This window comes from Myotis davidii, unplaced genomic scaffold (genome assembly GCF_000327345.1).
Source record: "Myotis davidii unplaced genomic scaffold, ASM32734v1 scaffold96, whole genome shotgun sequence".
Lineage (NCBI taxonomy): Eukaryota > Metazoa > Chordata > Mammalia > Chiroptera > Vespertilionidae > Myotis > Myotis davidii.
In genome coordinates this window covers 6,949,593-6,955,921 of record NW_006289416.1, presented here as the reverse complement: position 1 = coordinate 6,955,921, position 6,329 = coordinate 6,949,593, and positions in this window count along the sequence as shown.

Sequence of the window (6,329 nt, the reverse complement as noted above, 5' to 3'; positions counted from 1 at the left end):
TGGATCCTCACTGGGAAATACACACGCTTGGCCGGCTTCCTGAGTGTGTTGACAGTTCAGTGCACACCGTTCCTCTCCAGTGTTCTTGACCCTCGGACCCACGTTCGGTGTCATTGTTTCTCTGAGAAGGTCCACCTTCCTCAGAACTGCCGGGGCCCATTTTTGAAATGGAGGTTCTGCACACTGACCCCAGATCTAACTGCCTGGGACCTTTGTGGGAGGAGGTCAGAATGCCTGAGACTGGAGTGTTTCCTCGGAGGTAGAGCAGTTCTGGGGGCTCTTCATAGGAGGGTCACGGAGCTGGCGAGAAGGCGGAAGGCCCATCACCACGTTGTGTAGAAAATGTCCCGTATTTACTCGGATCACATGTCGATTTGGGGTGGCCCAGCCCTTGCTCACCCCCCACTGGAGTTCTGGCTCAAGAATTGAGCTGGGGAGTCCTTGAGCCTCCTTAAGAAGTCGAAGTCGTGAGGAGGGAAGGGCTCCCCCGGAGTCTCCACTTTAATGGCCTTTCCCAGGGCCAGGAGTCTGAGCCTCCCGAATCAGCGGCCGTGGCTGCCCACACCCTTCAGGAACGTCATGCAGGGAGGAACAGGGGACCCACTCAGCTCCAGGCTCCTGAGTACCCGAGGGAGCAGTAGAATGTGTGCCCAGGGGCCCCCACTGTGCACTTGGTTACTCTGAGTGGAGAGTGACGCCCGCCAGGGGACACCCTCGAGGGGATGAGTTCTCCAGACACTAACGCATGGGTCGGAGTCATTCCCCCCACCTGTTTGCAAAGACCTCGCGTGCTGTGGGCACTGTGTGGGGCACGGAGACGCACCCGTGCCATCCTGTAGTGGTGCTGACGAACTTTTCAGTGGGTGTGGCAGGAAATGAAATGGGTTTGGCTCTTTAGAAGCCACCAGACTGCAGGGTTGCCCTGTGTGCAGGGCTGGTGTGAGCTGACCTCCCAGGTCCAGTGTGTGAACAATGGAGACATAAGAGCAGAGATGTTGGGAGCAAGTGCAGGCAGCCCGGGGAGCTCCCACTGACCCAGTGTAATATGTCCTAACAGGAGGAGGCTCAGGTCTGAAAGGTCATCTTTTTTTTTAATGTAATATTTTTATTGATTTCAGAGAAGAAGAGAGGGAGAGGGAGAGAGAAACATCAATGATGATGTTTGTCATCATGGATCGGCTGCCTCCTGCACGCCCCACACTGGGGACTGAGCCCACAGCCCGGGCATGTGCCCTTGACTGGAACCGAACCTGGGACTCTTCAGTCTGCAGGCCGACGCTCTATCCACTGAGCCAAACCAGGTAAGGCTGAAAGGTCACCTTTTGCACTAAGTTCTCACTGGCCAGGGCCTGGGTTGTGGGTACAGTCACATGACCCAGCCCAGGTCTGGCGTGTTCCCCAAAAGGTTCTGCTAAGGGAGACCAGCTGCCTGTCTCCCTCTGCACTAGGCTGTTGGCTTCTAGAACTGTCACTATGAAAAGATAAAATACGTAGGGCCTCCAGAGCTGCTTTTAATTAAATTGCCAAGCTTCCCATTGGGGGTTATCTGCAAATTATGCTGCTTTCTTTTTTATGTGAAATGAGCATTGTTCAGTGGGAAGCGCCGTGAAATCCAGGACGCTGTACGAGCCTGCCTGGGATGACACGGACGCATGGATCACTGTAATGCCTGCCTCGGAGATTCTGCGCCTGCGACCACATGGACAGGCCACCAAGTAAAACGGGTCCGCTGTCGTCAGGGTGACTAGGCTATGCAGGACGGGATGCTGTGACGTGGTCGCCGTGGCATGGGGAGGCAAAGCCCTTCCTCACGCAGGACTGCAGTCCACTGTCATCAAGAAACAGGAGAGCTTTGAAAACTAAGGGCACTTCTGTAATTCATTCGATGGTAAATCTGGCCTGAACTAAAGCGAAGTTTGTTACAGGACATAACGTGTCTGCATGCATTCGTGTGTCTGTGTATGCACCATCCATCCACCTGCATGTCCTCCGGTGTGATCATGTCACTGCACACATACGTGACGGACACCCCCAGATGCCATTGGGCATGTGTAGTGTGTGCCATGTGCAGGGTTACTTTTCTTAAGTCCAAAGCCCCCTGAATCTCAGACTGAAGGGTCTCAGTGAATGGGATGGCCTGTGTCTGTGCAGTGTCAAGATGCTGTTTCCCTCAAATGGACGCTTGGATTCAGAGCCATCCACTCAAACCGAGCAGGCGCTGCATCAGATTCTCACGTGTGCGTGGGAAAGGCACACCTGTGCCGACCACGAGGTGCCCGATTCGCCGTGTGAGGGGATGCAGGTTGACACAGGGACAGATTTCATACTTGAGAACAAGGATCATGTTCTGATCAAATCAACATGATCTAGATGGCCAACCCTGATGTCATTGTCACTTGTTTAAAATCTTTATATACTTACCTGTGTGCAGGTAACCCAGTAAAAAATAGGATGAACACACAGGGCTAATCCAGTGTTTCCCACGTGGTCCAAAATTTCCATTCTGGCTACAGGTTTGACACAGGTCAACATTTCTGTGTCAGGCAAATCCATCTTCTATGAACATGTGCCCCAGCTCTGGCCTCAGCACTGGATGGTGATGCTGGTCCCCACTTCTCATGCGGCCCCTTCCTCCACCCAGGGCCCCTCCTTCTCTCCTCATTATGTGGTCTCACTAAGGGGAGCTTTATAGTTAGTGTATTTCCTCACAGGCATTTCTGAATTTTAAATTTTATTAATGGTGTAATTAAAAAATAAAAATCTGCTCAATTGAAATTTCATTAAAAGATTTTTCTCTTTCAATTTTTTCTTTCAATGTTTTATAACTGTTCACAATAAATATATATATAGAAAGGGAATTTCACCCCAACTCCCATTACCATTGATTGTTTATGCTAACATCGGAGATATATCCTTGCAGTCTTCCTGGGGCATGTACACCGCACATGTGCACACACACACACACACACACACACACAGGAATGAGCATGGTCTGGTGCTAGACCTATAGTTTTGTGCCTCTAGCTTTGAAAATGTGAGTTTGGCTTGGCTGGTGTGTCTCAGTGGTTGAGTGTCAACCCATGAAGTAGGAGGTAATGGTTCGATTCCTGGTCAGGGCACATGCTCTGCTTTCGGGCTCAATCCCCAGTGCAGGAGGCAGCCAATCAATGATTTTCTCTCATCATTGATGTTTCTATCTCTCCCTCCCTTTCCCTTCCTCTCTGAAATAAATTAAAAAATATTTTTTTTTTATAAAAAAGAAAGAGACTGTGGGTTTGCTGCCTGGTCATATAGATGCTAATTGTTTCTGTGGGATCTTTTGAGGCACATATATCAGGGAGCAGGATGTTCCCCAAGGTCCTGCGGTCACCATGGAGGTCCTGGTTTCTATGGGTTCAATGATGAGGGACTCTACCATAAGAGTTAAAAATATGCTGGCATGGCTTCCCCCAGGGCTGGTCAAGAAAGATAAAATAAAATGGAGTGCGTTGGTTTGAGGAGCTTCCTTGATACTCTACTCTTTGAGGGGAAAATACTGTGATTCAAATATTTAATAGGAAACTGAATCTATGTACATAGGTACATTTTTTTCAACTTTTATAATACGTTTAATAATAGTTGTTCTGTCCACAGGTGTTTGAGTCCATTCTTGCAGACGTAGGCTATAATATACACGTCTTGTGTTTTAATTATAAGGGAAAGCATTCAAAACCGTATGGCCTCTCCCAACACACGCTATTAGTGCACCTTTCCCAGGGCTTGTGATTTTATTTTGTTCATCCTGACCTTTTCACACCATCATATTTTTTTCTCTCGTGGATGGAAATAATTATGAAGATGTGATGGTATGTTTTGCATTATACTGAAAGATAATCTGGATGCCCATCCATCTCCCTCGATCATTCTGGTTGGGACTGAGACCTGGTGAGCGCCTACCAGGGGCTAATGGACAGGATAAGCTCTCACCTGGGCAGGTGGGAGCCCGGCTGGGAGCTGCAGTCTGCGTTCTGGCCCACGCCCCCTGTTTAATGGAGCGGTCCTTTATACGTCTCAGTGGACAGAATCAAAGCCTGATGTGGATTTGTTCCAGGCAATTGCTCCCTTTGTTTTTATTAATTCATGAGTATTAATATTCTTTAATGAGGATTTTTTTATTGTTTATTTTTTTAATGGAGCTCAGCTTTCCTGCTTTCTGGAGTTCCAAGCATTAGTGAGTTCTAAGTCACAGAATATTCACAAAGTGTACTAGCAACTCTTTATAAAGGGAAGCGGGGGAAAGGCTTGGTGAGGCCTCTCATCATACAGGGTATGCCTATAATTCTAAGGTACTGTGAATGTCAACATAGTCCAACGTCGGTTTGATGTCCTGTCTCACAATCTCTGTCTCTTCTAAGGCAGAACTGATCTGTGGCACAATTCTCAGCTTCAAGCACCTGAGCTAAAGAAAGGAAAGACAAGAGGAGACACTGGCAACAATGCTGAATCAACATGCGAAAATCCTAGTTATTACCCTGCACTAAGTACTTGTAGGACTCTCTGTCTTGGCTCTCACACCAATCTTTTGAGGCTCATACTATTGTTATTCTCATTCTTTAGCAAGGAACTGACACTCAAGAGTTGAGATCTTGCTCAAGAACATAGGTAGGTGAGGGAGAGAAGACATTGAAACCCAGACGGCCTGTATTCGCTCCTACAATTTAATGAAGGCATCACTGCACCTTAACAAACTTCAGAAAACAAATTTGTCATATGCTGGTGGGTGTTATGTTTCCTCAGTCAAACATCTGCAGAAGGAAGAGGTATTAATAAAAAATAACATATGTGATAATAATGATGAACTTCTGTACAGGATGCTTTTGCAAAAACATGGAATTACTGGAAAAGTTGGAGTTACTGGAGCTTCTTCTAGCAAAGAGGGCAGGAGAGAGAGAAGGACAAGCATGCACGGTTTGAAGGGCTTGTCACCAAGCAGAGAACTTTGGACACACCCTGGGCACCACACAGAGACTTTCTAACTGAGAGAGGCCTGCTCAACTTTGCTCTTTCAAAGACCACCCTGGTCACGGTGTCGGCAATATCGACGACCACAGGCTGTAGACAAGCAAGGCACGGACCATGACCATAACTCTGGACCCAAGCAAGCGCTGGGCCCCAACACAGCCCACCTGCCACCTGAGGCGAAGCTTCTTGCTCACCCTCTGGGTTCCAGGCTCTGGCTGTGTCCCTGTGCACAGCCTGACTGTAATGGAAGAGTTGGGTTGCAAAGGGCCTTGAGAAGAATCACATCTAGACTTAGAGACAGAAGGCGAGACAGAGCCGCGATTGTGTTGTTTGAAACTGTAGCCTACGTTTTCTTATGTTAACATTGTAGAATCAGACAACATCTGGAACAAGTAAACGTTACATTTTCTCGTGAAATATCCAAGTGCGACACACCGAACCTTTTAGTTCTGAGACATGAAAGCCAATGAAACATTTTTGCATTTTGACATGAAGGAAATGTTAATGTATCTGTGTATTCTTGTACACAATTAATACTAGCATTTAATGTCTCCCGTAAACTTGCTCAGAGGTAAACAAACAAACCGTCAGAGATTGCAGCAAATACTCAGCTTGCTGACTGGCCGCTGCAGTAAATAATGACATCAGAGGAAACCAGAGCCCGCAGATGGTGGACAGAAGGAAGGTTTGTTCCCATCTTCACCGAGGGATAAATTACACACCAAAGGGTTCACTCATTTAAAGTATACAATTCAGTGGTTTTAATATATTCACAGAGTCAGGCAGCATTACCACAGTCTAATTTTAGAAGATTTTTTTCAACCCCCAAGAAAGCCCTTGCCCATCAGCACCCCCACCCCAGTCTTGGGCCACCACTGATCTACTAGTTATGTCCACAGAATTGCTTATTCTGAATGTTCCACATAAATGGAAGTGTACAACATGTGGTCTAAGAAAGATTATTTTTTCATTGTAATTTTAATAGCTATGTACTCATAAGGAGAACTTTTTTATGCTGCTATTTAAATTGCTATTCCCAAAAAGGAGCAATGGAAAAGAAGCCCCACTAGCCATATCAAGATGCCTAAACAAGGGTCTGTGAGAAGTTCCTGTGGCTGTTGTAGCTAAAGCATCCCAGGTCCCGCGTCAGCATGCTTCAGGCACCTCCCTGACCCTCACTGGCCACCTCCTTTCTGTTGCTCATACATACTTGAGGGAAAAATCAAGAAAATTATTCTGATCAGCTTACAATTTTCATTTGCTGCTAATTTCAATGAGCAGTTCTTATTTTATGTATGTTTTGGTGGTCATTTCACTTTTGCTGGCCT